This window comes from Muntiacus reevesi, chromosome 6, assembly GCF_963930625.1.
Source record: "Muntiacus reevesi chromosome 6, mMunRee1.1, whole genome shotgun sequence".
In the NCBI taxonomy this organism is placed as follows: domain Eukaryota; kingdom Metazoa; phylum Chordata; class Mammalia; order Artiodactyla; family Cervidae; genus Muntiacus; species Muntiacus reevesi.
In genome coordinates this window covers 105,434,065-105,453,049 of record NC_089254.1, presented here as the reverse complement: position 1 = coordinate 105,453,049, position 18,985 = coordinate 105,434,065, and the positions used below count along the sequence as shown (strand labels likewise).

The following is an 18,985-nucleotide window of genomic DNA, read 5'->3' as shown; positions in this document are numbered from 1 at the left end:
AATCTTCAGCTAGAATTTCATTGTGGTTTAGAAGTGATCGCATAATTTTTCTTTTCTCTTTTTCCTCACGAACCCTTTTCCCCAGAGCAATTTTTCCAGAATGAGATACTGCATTTAAAAACTAGGGAAATTTGAACTTTCCTGGTGGTCCAGTGGTTAAGAATCCATCTGCCAATGCCGGGGACATGGGTTCGATCCCTGGTCCAGGAAGATTCTACTTGCCATGGAACAACTAAGCCTGTGTGCCCCAACTCCTGAGCCCTCACACCCAAGAGCCTGTGCTCCACGACAAGAGAAACCACCACAATAAGTGGGTGCATCCCAACTAGAGAGTAGCCTGCTCCCTGCAACTACAAAAACCCACACGCAGCTATGAAGACCCAGCACAGCCAAAATAAATACATATATACATATGTTAAAAAAAAAAAAAACAACTAGGGAAATTTTTTCTCAGCATGTCAAGAAAATATTGAGATAATTTTGCCTGATAATTGTATTGGACACATTGTGTAAATTCCCTCCACCTAGATCTCAGGAGACTTTCCTCCTTTGCTGGGAGAATGGACCCAACCTGTACATCAGTCCAACTTTGCTTTGGGAGCTATTTTGGATAGTTTATGTATAGCTTCCTTTAAATGGGAAATCACCATGACTTGTTAATGATCTCGTTGGATAACCCTGACCATGATAATGTGCTCGGTTCAAAAACCTCCTCATTTGCCTTTAGGAAAACTACTCTGTCTGTCTTCCTCTGCCACCCCGAGCCCAGCTTCCAGTATCACTGGAGATGTAACCATGGAGAGCTGGATCAGAGTCTAAACCCTTCCTTGCTGTTTTGATAGGTTTATTTTCCTGGATTCTGAATTGGAGAGACCTTAAACGCTTTGGATTTCCTGCCCTCCTTGGGGCACTTCATCATTTGAGGAAAGCTGCAGAACTCTAATTCAGAAAGATATGTGCATCCCAGTGTTCACTACAGGGTAATTTGCAATAGCCAAGACATGGAAGCAACCCAACTGTCCATCAATAGATGAATGGATACAGAAGATGTGCTACATATATACAACGAAATATTACTCAGCCATTAAAAGCATGAAAGAAAGCCATCTGCAGCAACATGGATGGACCAGGGATGGATTTTTCACACGCTAAGTGAAAGTAAGTCAGAGAAAGATGACTATCATGACATCACTTACACGTGAAATCTAAAACATGATACACACGAACTTATAAAACAGAAATCGACTAACGGACTAGAAAACAAACTGCTAATTACCATAGGGGAAAAGGTGGGGAGGGATAAATTTGGAATTTAGGATCAACAGATACACATGACCGTATATAAAATAGATAAACAACTAGGACCTACTGTACAGCACAGGGAACTATACTCAATATCTTGCAATAACCTATATGGAAAAGAATCTGAGAAAGAACTGATACATACATACACATATGTATATGTGTATATATATATATAAATATACACACACATACATATATAACTCGTGCATTTTGCTGTACACACGAAATACTGTAAATCAAGTATGCTTCAATTAAAAAAACTCAGTTTTCATATACATGTGGGTCTATTGCAGAAATCTATTCTGTATACTTAACTATCCTGTTATTTTGTTTATAATCTTGTCAGTACCACACCATCTGGATTATTGCACCTTTATTATAAATCGTGAAGAAGAGTTAAAATAATAATCTTTTTTCTTCTTAAAAAGAAAAAAAAATGGCAACAGCTCTCATGGCCTGTCCAATAGAAGTCCAGACTCCTCACCCTGAGCTTTCGGCCTTCATGACCTCAGCCGCCCAGTTATCCACATTGCACGCATCACCTGTAGCCACACCTGCTACTTGCATGCCCTCTGGTTTCCTGCGTCAGGGTCTTGGTTTGAGCGGTACCTTGTCTGGTAGCTCCTCCCATGATTAGAAGAAACCTTTCTGCTCTGAAAGCATATATATCAGGTAACCCGCCTGTTCGCCAGCCTCTCCAGTCACTGGCAAACAGTCTACCTCAGCAAGTATATCTTAGACAAACTACAGGAAGAGCTTATAGTGCAGCACCTTATGAAGAAGTTGTTAAATCAAATACCTCTGACATTCCACCAGGTATTAAATTAATTTTTGCACACATCTTAGGCTAGACTATAAGGGTTTTAATGATAGTCCCATTGTCTGATTTATCTTTGTCGTCATTTCAGGGTCTAGCACAGATGTGACGTATAGCAGGCACCTTCATAATTATTTATTAGGTCTCAGATCTCCATCGTGGAACAATCACTACCTGCTGCTTCCCACATTCCAGTGTTGAAGAAAAGGAGAAAACAGACAAAATGTCTGGCGAGAATGAGAATAAGCTTTATCCATTCTGCAAGACCTCAGTATGATCCCTGAAGCTCTCTGCATTGGTTGACACGACTTGGGGAAATTGCACAGCAGCCCCTGGGAGGGTGCGGTCATCAACACCTCTGATAAGAGAGCTGGGGTCCCTCCTCCAGCTGGGGGTTGAAGGCGCTGTGGGTCACCCTCTCTAGGTGAAAGGAGAGTGAGTTCATTTAAATATGCAATCACTAGCGCAGTTCTACAGGGCAGAACTAATGCCACTGACAAGGCTTTTAAGATGACAAATGAAATGAACTTCAGAGATATCAAAAAGACATAGGGTTTTTGTATCATAATTATTTCTGAACTGAGAGTTATAAAATTTTCCCTCTAATTCACTTTTATGGTAAAGGCATATGATCACCACAATGATCTTTTCATCACGGTCATGATCTACTTTGCCAGAATAAAACATGCAAGAGTCTTAACAGGATATAAAGGGAAGAGCAGGTCTTCACTACAGTGAGTATCTTCCATGCATTGTGGCTGTCTAGAGTATTACTAAATGCAAAATCAACTCAATCGATATGCTTTCTTCTTATCTATGTTAATAGCCAATTCATCAGTCTTTCCACCCATCAACAGAGAGCCTCCACTGACAAATGGTATCTTAAATAATAAATTCTTCAGGAATAGCCTATAATGCAATCAAAAACAGTATGTTATTAGGAAGTTATTAAAATAAATCCTTCAGGAAAAGAGGCTACAGTCCCTTTCTTAATGTAATCAAAGATTACCGATAACTTAGAAAAGGCAGGCCTGAGTTGGTAAACTGAGTTGACAGAGGTTTTATTCTTTCAATGTTATTCTTTTTATTCTTTCAATTTTATTCTTTCCTGACTGTCCTTTCCTGATTGAGAGAAGGATGCTCTCCTTCCCTCTCCTCTCTTATAATAAATCCCCCTTGTTGTATGGAGATTCAAACTCAGGAGCAGGCTGTAGAATCTCGATGAGGCTGTAACTCCTAATGGAAGGAAATCTGTAATTAGCCATTCGGACCATGAAGCCCATTTGCCAAGGTTAACCGTGTTGCTGCAATTCACACATCATAGCCAGCTGCTTGGTTTAAAAATGAGCCTAATGGGAAGGCTTTCGGGCTGTGGGACTACGCAGGTTCACAAGTGTCCAAAGACCTAGGGATGGACATCCAAACCAGTTTAGGAGGTCTGTGGCCCTTTCAGATTCACTGAACAACTTGAGTCACATCCCCTGCTTGCTCTTTGCTTTCCCAGATGCCAGTTTACTGTCTTTCGCTGGACTTATTATGAAAAAACACCACAGGAGCTATGCAGATGGGTTGTATTCATTAACACCCCTCTTATTCACATTGAAGGGTGTGAACATGCACATTGCTAATGAAATGAGAATGGGTAGGGGAAGGGGAAGCTTAGCAGGTGATGTCATCTCAGTGGGGACAAGACCTTCCTGGCAGTTTGAAGAATGTGGGATGAACAACTAGCTCATGTATCTTCCTCCAAGGTGATCAGTCTGCAGGACACTCTCCTGGTTCTAGGTACTCAGAGGAGTGACCAGCTCAAAGCTGTCCTGAGAAAAGCATCCTAAAAGCCCAAGGGTCTGACAGGCACTGAAGAGGGTGAATGAGGATGAATTTAGACACGAGTTCAGAGCATCCAAGACTCCCCTTACTCTGCGCACAGACTTGTGCTTTATTTTTTTTTTTGGCTGCCCTGTGTGGCTTTACGGACCTTAGTTCCCTGACCAGGGCTTGAACCTGGGTCCCCTTCAGTGGAAGCACAGAGTCCTAACCACTGGACCACCAGGGAAGTCCCTCAGACTTGTGCTTTAAAATCCAGGCGGGCTCTAACATTGCTTTCTGTTCAGTCACTGTTGTGTCTGACTCTGTGACCCCATGGACTGCAGCACGCCAGGCTCCTCTGTTCTTCACTATCTCCTGGAGTTTGCTTAAACTCATGTTCAGTGAGTCGGTGATGCCATCCAACCATCTCATCCTCTGTCGTCCCCTTCTCCTCTTTGACACGAAGGAAACTGCAGTTGATCTTGATGACGCTGACTGTCTTACTAATGTGCACCCGCCGTCAGAAGAATGGTACCATGAATTTAACTGCCACTCCTCTGCTTTCGAGCAGGGAGAAGTTGCATTCTGCAACTCCATTTGGGATCTATGAAGTCCTTTAGTAATCCATCATGGATTCAGAAAAAATACGGGGCTGCGAAATGAGGAAGAACCATTCCAAATAAAAGGTTTCTCCCTTATGAAGGAAATGAAACTATGAAGCACCAAATTTATTTTAGGTGTGGGAAAGGCTACTTCACATTTTTCCTAAATTATCTGCTGCATTTAAGTAAGTAACAACTCTCTCTTCTTATTGACCCTTAGTAACGTATACACTGGTGCCTCTGGAACTATTTAGGCTTTTTGCTGTTTTGCAAAGTGAGACTCCATGGATGTCTGACCTCTCCATATTTTGCTGTTTATCTGCTCTCTTGCTGATAAGCATCTTACTATAGTCAGTGTGTATATGTGCTAATTTGCTTCAGTACTGTCCGACTCTTTGTGACCCCAAGGACTGTAGCATGCCAGGCTCCTCTGTCCATGGTATTCTCCAAGCAAGAATACTGCAGTGGGTTGCCATGTCCTTCTCTGGGGGAATCATCCTGACCCAGGGATTGAACCCACATCTCCTGAGATTCCTGCATTGCCGCCAGATTCTTGACCACTGAGCCATCAGGGAAAACCCGGTAATAGTAAGTGTGCCTGCCTCTAATATTCCACCCAGATCATTCTTCTAATTTGTGTTGGATAATGGAAACCAGATGATGATTTCTATTGTCGTTGTTATTCAGTTGCTAAGTCATGTCCGACTCTTTGCAACCCCATGGACTGCAGCACTCCAGGCTTCTCTGTCCCCCATCTCCCAGTGTTTGCTAAGATTCATGTCCATCGAGTTGGTGATGCCATCCAACCATCTCATCCTATGTCATCCCCTTCTCCTCCTGCCCTCAATCTTTCTCAGCATCAGGGTCTTTTCTAACGAGTTAGCTCTTTGCATCAGGTGGCCAAGGTATTGAAGCTTCAGCTTCAGCATCAGTCCTTCCAATGAATTTTCAGGGTTGATTTCCTTTAGGATGGACTGGTTTGATCTCCTTGCTGCTCAAGGGACTCTAATTGTGCACAAGGTAAGTGTGAGTTTGGACTTGTGTGGGTACTACCTGTACCTGCTTGTTTTTCTATCTCTGAAATCGTATGTCATCTTTAAACACCACGAAGGTGTTTAATTCCATCTGAGAGTCTGACACTGGCCATGACCTTGGGCAATAGGGACTGACCTGACTGCTGATCCCCTTGCAACAGCTGCAGTCTTCCTGCAGGCCAATGGCAGGAAGAACAGTTGTTCTGGGTGGATCTTTATCCACTCCCTTATTCCTAAGACCTTAGTTCCCAGGACTGGGTTCCTGCCACATTCTTGTAATCTATATTTTCTCCCTGCTTTTTCTTCCTCCCCCATTGATAGATTTTCTTCATGCACTAAGAAGGATGCTCAAGAAAGAATAATAGGTTCTATATATGAAGAAAGCATTGGGATCTCAGTAGATGTTTGCTCAACGAAAGTACAGATAAAAAATACGAATATGTATTTTGGCCCACACATTGCTTTCAGAAGCTGTATGTTGCTGAAGGAATACTTTTGGCATAATTTTAGGTTTTTATATGTAAAAGTCTATACTGAATTTGGTTTGGTGGTAGGCAAAGCAAGACTTATAAAACCCAAGCACATTTATGAAAACGAAATATTCGAAGAGTGGTACTTTATGAAGGCAATCTCACTAGGCCAGAAAAATAACAGAGAGACTTAAATATCAAAAAAGATTTAATCCATGAGCTCTCTAATTGTTTTTTCCTTTTGCTATTCTTTCTACTGCCAGAGCAATTAACAACATTTTCATCTCAACTGAAGGCTTCAGGTTCAATAAAGTGTTTTCCCAGTGGAAAGCCTGAAGGCAAAGCAGCAGTGCTACGTAGGCATGAGTGACTATAAAGTGAATTATGTCTGACAGTTGTGCGTGGGGTTGAATCTGAACTATATATAATAGACCCCATCATTCTTTAACAAACAAATATGCTTAAAGAATAAACACACAAGTCCATTACTGCAGTGTTTCCCTTTATACAATAGAAGTTTCTTAGAAAATTAGGAATATATCAACATTAAAAATTGGAACCATTTAAAAATTGTTAATTTAAAAATGATCCTAATGCATCAGTACATTAGCTCTTAACCACATGTGTATAACATAATGGACATTGTACAAAAACTGTCAAGCTTTCTGTGATTGCTGAACATATTGTTGGTTTTTAAGCTTATCTCAAAAACTTAGCTTATATTTTTTGCTTTTCCCAAGTTTTCTGCAATGAACACATACTAATTTTATAATTATAAAATTACTTGCATATAGTTATATATAATCCTATGATAAATAATCCATATACAACTGGCATACAATTTTATATTTTCTCCTGAGCATCCTTCTTAAGGCAAGAAGAAAACTCACTGTTGGAGGAGGAAGAAAAATCACATAGTTTTAAAACACAATTAGTTTTAACAGCAAAACCTCACTATTTGAAAAAATTCTTTGTACAACTTTTAAATTAACTAATTCATCCCATTTGAAAAGCAAATGAGAAATAATGCCGTGACTCCAGCTTTAACACATCAGAATACAGTATTTTAAAATGCATCTTTTGTATGCATACTTCAAACTTCCTCTAAAACAGAAAGGCTGGCAGCTTACTGTTATGAGAGTGGATTGAACATACATGCATGCCATTGCTTTCTCCATAAATCCCAAGAAAAAACATAGGGACAAAGAGTGGAGAAGGAGAGACAACCTTTTGCTTTTTCAAAAAAAAAAATTTCAAAAAAAAAAAAAAAAATTCAGCTCTACCATGCAGCCTGGGAGATCTCAGCTCTCTGCCCAGGGACTGAACCTGTGGCCCCAGCATGGGAAGGTGGTCTTAACGACTGGACCACCGGGGATATCCCAAGACAACATTTTGGAAGCTGAAAAACAACTGAAGCCTCTTGAGTGGCAGCATACCCAAGGAAACAAAAATTTAAACTTAGGTGGAGAGAGCTGAGAAGCAACCCAATTTTCATGGCAAAACCCTCCAAGTTAATATAATTGAAGGCAAGAGCTACCAGTGATTGTTGGTGTGGGTGTGGATGTGAAGTTAGAAAAACAGGATTCATTGGAATTTTGTTAAGGACAGTTACATCTCTAGATCCCTAAATACAGAAACTGCCTTTTCTTTACTCGGGCAGAAGACAAGATTTATTCACTGGAGAGGATTTAGCAGAGCGTTCCCGAATTGGGAGACTCCAGGCACAGCGGAGGTAGTAAAGTTCATACACTGGCTGCTGAAACCCTACAGCTCTCTTCCTCCTCAGCTGTGAGAACAAGGTGGCCAGGGGTCTGTACACCAGGCAAGAGTGGAAAATTCTACTCTGGAGCTTCTGATTAAATCAAGAGAAAAAAACGAAAGTCAGTGGTGCTGACATCAGGGGCTCCCGCAGACAATGAAACCCAGAGGTTGCATGTCCCATCTGTGTGTACAGAACTCCCAGTCATATTTAAGCGCCTCACTTGTAAATATGAGTGCCTGTTAAAGGATCACTAGACATTCAAGGAAGCGTCTCAAACACAGGAGAAGGCCAAAGAGAAATACATATGAATAAACAAACAAACAAGAGCTCTTTGAAGGACGGAGTCTGAACCAAGAGAAAGAACAATTAGAAGAGTGTTGTTAATATCTTCCGAGGGATAATACACAGTTTCCTGGAAACAAGAACAGATGACATAAAAAAGGAACATTCAGAGAAGGAAAAGTAGAGCTCTTAGAAATTAAGGATGTAATAAAAGAAATGAAAAGCTTACTGAGCAGCTCTGAAATGTAAATTTCAAGGCACCTCTCAAGATTTAAGGCAAGCAATAAAGAAAGTGAACAAATGACAGAAAAGATAAGAAAATGAGAGGATTAGTCCATGGGGTCTGGTATCTGAAAATAAATTCAAGAAAGAAAGAGTAGAAAATGAAGGAGAAGGGCTTCCCTGGTGGCACAGTGGATAGGAATCCGCCTGTCAAGGCAGGGGACACAGGTTCGACACCTAGTCGGGGAAGATTCCACATGCTAGGGAGCATCTAAGCCCGTGTGCCACAAGGACTGAGTCCTTGCCCTAGAGCCTGTGAGCTGCAGCTGCTGAAGCCCAGGTGCTCTAAAGCCTGGGCCCTAGGGCTAGAGCTCCAGTTCTAAAGCTCTTGTTGCTTAGACGACAAGAGAAGCCACCGCAATGAGAAGTCTGTGCATTGCAACGAAGAGTAGCTCCTGCTTGCCACAAGTAGAGAAAAATCTGCACATCAACAAAGACCCAAAACAACAACAACAACAACAACAACAACAAAACAAAGACCCAGCACAGCCAAAAATTAAAAAAAAATAAAAAAAAGAAAATGAAGGAAAAGAAATTGTCCCTCCAAAATCAAATCAAGGAAATGTCCTAGAGTGGAAGAGAACAGTTTTCCAGGTTAGAAGGCCCATTGTTCACCTGTAAGAATGGTGAAAAATAGACACAAACCAAATAATATTCTTGGGGTTTCAGAATATGGGGGAGAAGAATAAGAACGTAAAAGCATCTAGAAAAGCACCGTATTCAAGTAAGAATCAAGAATTAGAATGGCACTGAACTTCTTGAGAGCCACATTGTTGACAACTGAAAAATTCCTTTAAAATTTGGAAGGGAAGTGATTTCTAATCAGGGATTCCATATTCAGTCTAGCTTCAATTAAGTGTGAGGGAGAATAAAGATACTCTCCGACTTGTGATGTTTCAGAAAATTTAACTCCTAGGTACCCTTTCTCAGGAAGCTGCAGAGAAATGACTCCAGTGGAAAAAAAGAAAGAAAATACCCTTACTACCTGTGCCTGGAATCCCCCAATTCAGAAACCCTCTGCTAAACCCTTGATCAGAGGAGGAGGTTATGGAGGCCAGGACAGGGACCCTAACAATCCAGAGGCTAAGGGAGTCTCTATGATGATGGAGAGTGAAGTGAAGTGAAGTTGCTCAGTTGTGTCTGACTCTTTGTGACCCTATGGACCGTAGCCTGCCAGGCTCCTCTGTCCATGGGATTTTCCAGGCAAGAATACTGGCGTGGGTTACCATTTCCTTCTCCAGGGGATCTTCCCCACCCAACAATGGAACCTGGGTCTCCCACACTGCAGGCAGACTCTTTACTGTCTAAGCCACCAGGGAAGCTGGTGATGATGGAGAAGAGAGATACAAGGATGATGGCTGGTCTCTCCAGCCAGAGTGCTCCAGAAGGGAGATCTCTAAGGAAATGAAGTGGACTATGTGACATGTGTAAATCCTTATACTGAAAGAAGATTTAAAAATTGGGAGAGTTTGACTCTGAATTCATCCTCAATTCATAGAAAATTTGTCAAATGGAAGAGCAAGATAATAACTTCCTTGAGGGAAAATAAGACTGTTCGAGAAAGGAAATAATTCATGGTTCAGCCATGAAAAGCGTGCATAAGGTCATGCTCATATAAACACCACATACTGATCCAGAGGCAGAGAAGCGGCCATCCTGCCGGCAAGATGGCGGCACAGGAAGCGCGTGGAGGGGCGGGAGGTGGGGAGCGCGCTGCCGGCGTAAAGAGCCTAATCACCTTCCACAGTGAGAGGTCAGCTGGTAGCGATGGACTCAAAAGCAGAAATTCAAGATGGAGTCCAGGCTTGGTTAATTATGACCCACCAGCCAGCCACCTGTGCTTGTGAATAAAGTTTTATTGGGACACAGCCACACCATTAGTTTACATATCGTCTGTGGCTGCTTTCACACTGCAACCACAGAGTTGAGGACTTGGAATGGAGACCAGATGGTCCTCAAGTGTTCACTGTTTCACTCTAGGAAAAGTATGCTGACCTCCTGAGCAGCAAATAAATGTCTTCAGAGGTTTAGAGACAAACACAAGAAGAAGCAACAACAAAAATATGAAAATTGGGTGGCTGTTTCTCCTAATGAGCCATATGGAACTATTTGATACATTAAACAAGGTTCTTGTATTACTTTGATAAAAAACAAAAGCTAAATAAAAAAGGAATGTTAATATGAATTACTAGAGACAGTTTTTTTTTTTTTTTTTTCTAGCACAATAATAAACATGTTAAAAAAGATTACCTCTGTTCTTTCATGTTCCCTCTTTTGGTTTTTGGACATTATTTACTTACAATGCAACTTCTTTCTTTGAGTCAACTTTCGTTTCCTTTTTAGTTTTGGTTAGAAATCGAGGCAAGAAATCAAGCAGTAGGCTTTACATGACTTCTCTCCTACCCTTTGAATGTATCCAGAGAAGGGACCTTGCAGATTTGTAGATTCTTAAGCAATCCACAAATCCAAAGAATTTGCTAAACAGATTTTATTTTACTCAACCAAAAGCGATCACAAATTTGTCTTCAATCCTCAATTTATTTGTTGTAAAAGGGTGCAGCCAAGACTCGCATCCCATCCATTGATCACAGTCGGTGACACGCTTCCTTCATAATGTAATCTTGAAATGGTAGCGCATCCATAATTAATCGGGAGGTAAACTGTCTCAGCCATTAAACAGGTTTCCAATTTAGTAGCACTTTGGGCTTCATCCCAGCCCTCTCAAGGGTCATTCTCTACCCACTACTTCAAGATGAACAAGGACACTTTCCGGAAAATGTGCTTTTCTTATATTCACAATGCCGGATAATAGATTGATATTATACTCTAGATGTGGTGGCGCATATTTCTGTTCTGGAGTCTTGGATGCGAAAAAGAAGGAGCCTTTCTCACCATTATGTTCTCAGGTTACATATTTATGACCCTACTCAGCAGAAACTTCAGCTGCAACTGTGCCAAGTCCTGACGCTGATGGACCCGGGGAGTTCCTGCTGAGTCAGCCGGCCAGCTCTCCAAGCCCTGGAGGAGATGGCCTTTCTCCCTGGTCTTGGGGTGCTGACTGTCCACCTCTTCTTCTGTGCCTGGTAGGTCAGTGTATTCACAGGTGTTTACTGAGTACCTACTATGTGCCTGTCTCTGCCTGTACACCCCTGTAGGGGACACGAAGATGACTAAGATGAAATTTGCCAGGAGGACTTGACAGGCACACAGGAAATTGTTAAACAACAGAGCAGGGCCATAAAGGACCATGTGTGGTTGAGAGATACGTGCTCTGGGAGTCAGAAGTGGCTGGGAAAGGAGATGGAGTCCAACGTGGGCACTGCAGGCTGGGCTCCCACTAGGGTGGGGAGAGGGATGGGGGGTGTTTCAGTTGGGGAGTCCAGTGGTGAGCATGGGGCATGGCTGAAGGTCCACTAAATATGGTTGGAGAATAAAACTTGTGAATTCCATTCACAGGGACTTAACACCAGAGATTATTTTTTGAACCAAATTTTATGGCCAGTGGTAAACCATGAACTCTAATTAAAGTCTTCTGACACTGAGTTCCTACTGTCTGTATTCTGTGGAGCTGCCCATATGGGAAGATGGACCAATTAATAGGCCACCTGTATCTCTAACAGTCAGCTCACTGGCCGTGTATTTGCAAGGACTGTCCCAGTGTTTGTCCCAGTCAAGTATTGGTATCAAACAGCCCATGGACTCACTGATACAACTGACTCTGTCTGCTCATTGATATATACCTGTAGGGACTCCCCTGATGATCCAACAGTTAAGACTCAGTGCTTCCAACGCAGGGGGCACAGGTTCCATCTCTGGTCAGGGAACTAAGATCCCACAGGCCACAGGGGCAGCCAAATATATATATACCTGTAAGTCAATGACCAAAACTGAGGAAAACTTGCCAATAATACAAGAAACATCAAATGTTTCTCCCAAGGGTGTAATGGTAATCTATGAGAATGAGTCATTCTTGTAGCCTTTTGGCATCATGCTTTAGACAGATGCAGGGCAGCCCTGCCCAGAAGAGATGAGGACCAGGAGTTCAGCTTGGAGAGGTCTGGCTGGGATCTCAGGTCCAGAAAGGAAGAGGAAATTTCCAGAGAAGTGCATAAGCGAGAACCAGTAGGAAGAAAACTAATATTGGTCAAATGGCCACTACAGGTCTTGTGCTATACAAAAGGATTCCTTCGGTCTTCGCAATACTCCATAAAGATGGGCTTTGTTATCCTCATCTGAACAAGCAAATCAGGAACCTAAAACCTGGAAAGGCTAAGGGATTTTCCCAAGGCCTCATACTTTATATAAAGACTAGAGCTGGGTTAAACCTTTTTCCAACTTTCCATAGAGACCATACTATTTACATTATTCAGTGAAGTTTTTTAGAGTAGGCAGGCAAAATGTGAGTCCTGGGAAGTCAGCTCAGGCAAAAGGCTTGACCTTTTCTAAAAATACTGCTTAGGAGAGGTGAGTCTTGATACGAACTTTAAAGAACGAGTAAGGTTTCCACAGTTAGAACAGGATGACTTTCACAGGAGGACTAGTGTAATCTACCCATAACGCAGAGTATGAATCACTGAACAACCCTGGCTGGAATAGTGGGATCAGATGTAGGGAGGATGCTTATAAAGCCAGTCAATGGTCTTAGGACAATATACTTTGATAAGCATTTCATGATGAAATTATAAAAACAAGCATCTCGAACATTCAACCTCATGACCTCAACATTTACATCTTTCTCCACTTTCAATGCTCTTTATTTCTCTGTTTATCCATTCAAGTGCACACTCATTCATTCACTCATTTATTTGCGTGTGGTATTGAGTATCACATGCAAGGTCTTGTCCTGACTACTGCAAGGGATGGAGACCCGAAGGACACGGCCCTTCCTTGAGGAATCGTGCAGTCTATAACTCACAAAGCTGTGCTAGATACTTGGCCAGGGTGCTACAGGGACACCTGTCTGAACCTAGAGGACCATGGGGAATTTCCAGAGGCAGTGACACTTGAGTCTTGACGGTTTGGTGCGGCAGAAGCTGAGAGCACGCTGGGGGGGATGATGGCAGGTAAGACAGGAGAAGTGTGCAGGGCCAGACCTTGCACGGCCATTCTAGGGAGTCTGTGCTTTCAACTGGGGGCCATGGAGAAGCAGTAAAGGATTCTGAGCAGAGAAGGGATAGGATCAGATTCCTGTTGCAGAAACAGCTATCCTGGCAGCCATGTAGAGAATGCAATGGGGTGGGAGAGGACCAGAGGTGAGGAGACGACTCAGTCACCCACTACAGTAACGCAGGGTCGTCTGAACTCAGATACCCGTCTTGGGAATGAGAAGATAGGACCGATTCCAGGGAAATGACAGAGCTGAACTTCACTGGTCTTGCTGACTGGTGGGGAGTTAGGAATGAGGCCGAGAAGAAGGCAATGGCCAGGTATCAAGCGCTTTCCAAGTCACAGGTCTGCAGCTAAGTCTGTCACATACAGCATCCTACTAAATCCTATGCAAACCTGCAAGATAGATACCATCTCCCCCCTCACAGACAGGGTGCAGACTTGGGAGATTAGTGACTTTTCCAAAGTCACACCCAGGGTGAGGGGTGGCTCTGTGCATGGGCTCAGGTGGGTCTGACATCTGAGCCTGTGTCTTCACCCGCCTCTGACTGAGCAAGACTTCTAACCCGGGCAACTGGGCAGAGGGTGGGGCAGCGGGCTTGGAGAGGTTAATTTGGAGGAGTGGCAGGTTCAGGAGAGAAAGAAAAGTTCCATTTGGTTGTTACAAAAGCGAGGAAGGTTTGTACCCCTGGATACAGGAAGATGAGACAGTTCTGAATGATGGTTTGAATCCGAGAGAGAGGTCGGCACTGCAGGGACAGACTGGAGGGCGTCAGTGTGCAGGGGCAGGAGGGGCTGAGGATACTGGCAGGTGGGCTTGCCCAGGGCATCGTCCAGAGCGGAGGAGAAGAAAGCCAGAGAGCGAACCCATAGTCAGACCAGATGGTAAGGGGGGCAGAGGAAGAGGACTCTGGAGAGAGACTAAGAAAGGGCAAGGAGACATGGGAAAGCCAGGGGAGACACGTCTCGGAGAAGAGCAAGCAGGGGTTTTCAGGAGGGATGGAGGTTCAAGCGGGGCACAGTGACACAGTGCACAGCTCCTGGGGGCACCAGTCGGACCCCCGTCTATGTGGGCGGTGCCCCCAAAGTCAACCTCCGCGGTGGCCCTGGGTCCACAGGACCCAGTGCTGAGAACTGGCAGAGATAAGACAAAGTGGAAAGGTATCTGATTGGTTTAGTAGTTATAAAGTCATGATGAGGCATGAGTAAGGGCAATTTTAGTGGAGCGAGGAAAGTGAGTGTGTCTCTTTGGGACCCCCTTGGACTATAGCCCACCAGGCTCCTCTGTCCATGGGCTTCTCCAGGCAAGAATACTGGAGTGGGTTGCCATTTCCTTCTCCAGGGGATCTTCCCAATCCAGGGATTGAACCAAGATCTCCTGTGCTGCAGGCAGACTCTCCACCAACTGAACCACCAGTGCAGTGATGGGGGTGGGGGGAATTAAATATTTTGGGGGGTTGAGGAATAACTGGGAGGTGAGGAAGCAGAGGTGGTTCTCATAAAACTAGTGGGTGGGGGAGGGAAGGCAGTAATTAGAGGTCGACTTGGGGTCTGGAGAGAAACTGGCACAGATTCCATGCTGGGGAGAAACAGCCAACAGGGACACAGGACACAGAGGGAGTAACTGATGGAGAGAAGGTGGCAGAACCCGGGAGGAAGTGAGCTGAGGACGGATGAGAAGGTGCGCACTCAGGTGCAGATGGAAACTGCCCAGGACCCAAGACAAAGGCTGAATCTTTTTTTTGTCCCCAAAGTTGGCCTCTGCAATTGTGCTTTGTTCTTCCCCTGAGGAATACATAGATCTTTTATCACTAACTGAGTACTTAGGAAATTAACTAGCAAGAGGTTATCTTTTTATTTATGCATCTCATCTCCCAAAGTTGGTGCTGTACCTCATGAGGATGGAGGGAGTGTCTCAGACTTGCAGACTTGGAAAGACCATCTGTTCTAACGCATTTATTGTCTGGATGATCTCACTGAGGCCCAGAGGAGGAAAATAACATAAAATTTACTATTTTAACCATTTTAAGTGTATAGTTCAGTGGCACCAAGTACATTCTCACTATTGTGGAGCCGTCAGCACCATCCATCTCTAGAACATTCTTATCTTCCCACGCGGAAACTCTGCTCCCATGAAACCCTAACTCCTCGTGACCTCCTCCCCTTAGGTTACCGTGACCCTAGTCCATTTCCTGTCTCTGTGAATTTGACTATTCCAGTACCCTGAATATTCACTGGAAAGACTGATGCTAAAGCTGAAGCTCCAATCCTTTGGCCACCTGATGTGAAGAGCTGACTCACTGGAAAAAGACTGATTCTGGGAAAGACTGAGGGTAGGAGGAGAAGGGGGAGACAGAGGATGAGCTGGTTGGATGGAATCACTGACTCGATGGACATGAATTTGAGCAAACTCCGGGAGATGGTGAAGGACAGGGAAGCCTGGCGTGCTGCGATTCATGGGGTCGCAAAGAGTCAGACACGACTGAGCTACTAAACAACAAGATTTTAAAACTCCAGTGTCAAGGATTTCCTCTGGAAAATCTCACTGAGCACTTCTGCTGTGTTTGCAAAAGAGAACAATTCAGCAAAAACAGTGGGAGCAGCATTTCCCTTTTCTATTACCTTGCTATCTCTAAGTGTGTGTCTCTTTAAAAAAAAAAAATCCTTTATTCCTACACAATCCTGTCATGGTTAATTCAAGGACAGAGGTCTTTTAGTAAGAAAATTAAGTATAGGGGAGATTTTTTTTTGCCTCTCTGCATCACTCTATATTCAGCGTCCAAACAGTTCCTTTGGTGATTATTATCATTTAGTGTTAGCTTTCCATAACGTGTTGAAATCCTTTTTCTTAGTTTAAATGGAAAACTATTCCTCTGCTGATTGTTCACAAAGCGTTCTGTGTTCATCAGGAGCTGGTTAAGCTAAAAGACCACTCAGTTCAGTTCAGTCGCTCAGTCATGTCTGACTCTTTGCGATCCCGTGGACTTGCAGCACGCCAGGCCTCCCTGTCCATCACCGACTCCCGGAATCTACTCAAACTCATGAAAGACTAATCATCATTGTGTGAGTTTTTAGGGCACAGCAAACCTTCAGATCATGCCCTCCATCGATATGTCTTTTGATCTGGGCCACAGTGATGGAGGAGAGGTAGCCGGGGTTATTAGGCTGCTGGAAGGAGGCAGAAACGGCTGGCTAAGGGGAGCCAAGCGCTGGGGGTCACACGTGGATGTGCTCACCAAGGCAGCTGGTGAGAAAAAAACTGTTGAAGGCGACTGGGGGCCACAATAAACAAAGCAGACACGTATCACCAAACATACCCTGTGTCCTGGATGGACATGCAGCTGTCTCCTCCTGCTCCTCCCTGCCGGCAGGACAAGGGCTTCCCTCAGTCCTCACACGCCAGGCTCTTTTCTCCACTTGCTTCCTTTCCCCTGTTTTCCCTCTTTCTTCGCCTGGCTATGTCTACTCATTTGTTTCAGTTCAGTTCAGTTCAGTTGCTCAGTCATGTCCGACTCTTTGTGAACCCATGAATTGCAGCACGCCAGGCCTCCCTGTCCATTACCAACTCCTGGAGTTTACTCAAACTCATGTCCATCGAGTCAGTGATGCCATCCAACCATCTCATCCTCTGTCATCCCCTTCTCCTCCTGCCCCCAATCCCTCCCAGCATCAGGGTCTTTTCCAATGAGTCAACTCTTCCCATGAGGTGGCCAAAGTACTGGAGTTTCAGCTTCAGCATCAGTCCTTCCAATGAACACCCAGGACTGATCTCCTTTAGGATGGACTGGTTGGATCTCCTTGAAGTCCAAGGAACTCTCAAGAGTCTTCTCCAACACCACAGTTCAAAAGCATCAATTCTTCGGAGCTCAGCTTTCTTCACAGTCCAACTCTCACATCCATACATGACCACTGGAAAAACCATAGCCTTGACTAGACGGACCTTTGTTGGCAAAGTAATGTCTCTGTTTTTCAATATGCTGTCTAGGTTGGTCATAACTTTCCTTCCCAGGAGTAAGTGTCTTTTAATTTCATGACTGCAATCACCATCTGCAGTGATTCTGGAGCCCAAAGAATAAAGTCTGACACTGTTTGCACTATTTCCCCATCTATTTCCCATGAAGTGATGGGACCAGATGCCATGATCTTAGTTTTCTGAATGTTGAGCTTTAAGCCAACTTTTTCACTCTCCTCTTTCACTTTCATCAAGAGGCTTTTTAGTTCTTCTTCACTTTCTGCCATAAGGGTGGTGTCATCTGCATATCTGAGGTTATTGATATTTCTCCCGGCTATCTTGATTCCAGCTTGTGTTTCATCCAGCCCAGCGTTTCTCATGATGTACTCTGCATATAAGTTAAATAAGCAGGGTGACAATATACAGCCTTAATGTATTCCTTTTCCTATTTGGAACCAGTCTGTTGTTCCATGTCCAGTTCTAACTGTTGCTTCCTGATCTGCATATAGGTTTCTCAAGAGGTGGGTCAGGTGGTCTGGTATTCCCACCTCTTTCAGAATTTTCCATGGTTTTTGTGATCCACATAGTTAAAGGCTTTGGCATAGTCAATAAAGCAGAAATAGATGTTTTTCTGGAACTCTCTTGCTTTTTCGATGATCCAGCGGATGTTGGCAATTTGATCTCCGGTTCCTCTGCCTTTTCTAAAACCAGCTTGAACATCTGGAAGTTCACAGTTCACATATTGCTGAAGCCTGGCTCGGAGAATTTTGAGCATTACTTCACTACTAATTCTTTTAAAACATATTTAAAAAAAAAAGAGTTGAAACAAGTAGTTCTTTAAGGACTGTTAGGAATAATTACAATTTTCTCTGTTCTGCCTCCTCTTTCCCCTCTCTAGAAGCATTTTTTCTTTTTTTTTTTTTGACTTTTCCATAAGGCTTGCAGGATCTTTAGCTTCCTGACCAGGGATTGAATTTGAAACTCGGCAGTGAAGGAGCAGAGTTCTAATGACTGGACCACCTGGGAATTCCCTCAAGAAGCATTTTTAACTTGTTTGACTGATTTAAAGGTTTACCTACAAATAAACAGTTCCCTGGTGGCTCAGTGGTAAAGAGTCTGCCTGCAATGCAGGAGACACAGGAGACGTGGGTTCGATCCCTGAGTCAGGAAGATCCTCTGGAGGAGGGCAAGGCAATTCACTCCAGTATTCTTGCCTGGAGCATCCGGTAAGGCAGAGAAGCCTGGTGGGCTACAGTCCATGGGGTTGCAAAGAGCTGGATGTGAATGCAGTGACTTAGCACGCAGCACAAGTCATACCACAGCTGGGTGACGTTTCAGGTCTTTGGGTGAACTCTGACTTGGGCGCTACTTCTAAACCATGTAAGAACTTCCTCACTAGTCTTGTCTCTGGTCCTGAGAGCTGCCTTCTGACCGGTCTTCTGAGGGTCAGAAGGTATCATCTGGCTTGCTGTTGACTAAGTCCTGAGGGTTCTGGTAAGGCTGCACCAGCAGTGACCCTGCAGCTCCCACGGGGTCTCATGGATCTAAACTGTGTACATTCTCT

The 18,985-nt window shown here is 43.8% G+C and overlaps 1 protein-coding gene and 1 non-coding gene across 2 annotated transcripts in view; both read right to left on the bottom strand.

Moving 5' to 3' along the window:
- The window catches only part of CNTNAP2 (contactin associated protein 2), a 1,529,631-nt gene that overhangs the window by 86,591 nt on the left and 1,424,055 nt on the right, over positions 1-18,985 (bottom strand). The window lies entirely within an intron of this gene.
- Positions 4,106-4,178, bottom strand: TRNAG-UCC (transfer RNA glycine (anticodon UCC)). Its single transcript has one exon. It is a non-coding gene; the product is annotated as a tRNA-Gly (tRNA).